Source organism: Cryptomeria japonica, chromosome 7 (assembly GCF_030272615.1).
Source record: "Cryptomeria japonica chromosome 7, Sugi_1.0, whole genome shotgun sequence".
Lineage (NCBI taxonomy): Eukaryota > Viridiplantae > Streptophyta > Pinopsida > Cupressales > Cupressaceae > Cryptomeria > Cryptomeria japonica.
The window spans coordinates 499,145,217-499,146,123 of record NC_081411.1 but is presented as its reverse complement, the minus strand read 5'-3'; positions in this window follow the sequence as shown (position 1 = coordinate 499,146,123).

Sequence of the window (907 nt, the reverse complement as noted above, 5' to 3'; positions counted from 1 at the left end):
TCCTATTGTTAATTTTTAACACTTTCAGATTGACATAACTTAGAATTTAGACTTAGTTTCTAATTAGTTAGTTTAACTGAAAGAAAATGACAATATAGAAATGAACAAATTGAGAGCAAGACACAGTTACCCTGGGAAAACCTCCTAGGAGGAAAAACCCAACTAGAAAAGATCCTTAGATCTGATTATGGATTATAGTTATGTAATCATTACAAGACTTATCTCTTGTATTTGTAGATTTAGATGTTGCTGTCCAAGAGGTGCCTTCAACATTCACTTGTTGTCATATGAAGAATAGATACTGTTGCTCCCTTCCCCAGATTGTAGGCTTCTAAGAATTATGCTGTATATGACCTTAAGTTGACAATCCTTCAATTAGTACTTCGCTGGATATGTATGGTTGGTAGACCTCCAATCAGTTTGCTGTGCATACCCTGAATGTTGCCAAGTACCCTAAGGTGAATTTCGCATCTTCAAATGGTGAATGAGGTTGCTGCTTGAAGTTGACTGAAGTTCGCACTATGTAGACATAAGAATTTTTGCATAGGATGAGAGAGCTTATGTTTGCTTGATTGAATAACAATGAATCTTAATCTTTATTTATATGGAGCGAACCCCTTAGCTAGGTCGGCTTCCCAAATAATTAATCTTTTAATTATTTCCTCTTTAGCTGCCTTTGTTAATAGGGTCGGCCCTATTGGACAACACGTTGAATGTTTGGTTGATGTAGCGTGAGGGATAGGGCCACGTTTGAGGGAAAAGGGACCAACCCCTTTTTGGGCGGATTTCAATGTTGCCCAAGGCAATATGAATCCGCCTTTCCCTAATTAATATCAACACCTATAACCTGATTTATATATACATATTTGCATTATATTTTTTTTATTGCAAATTACCTTGTTTGTCA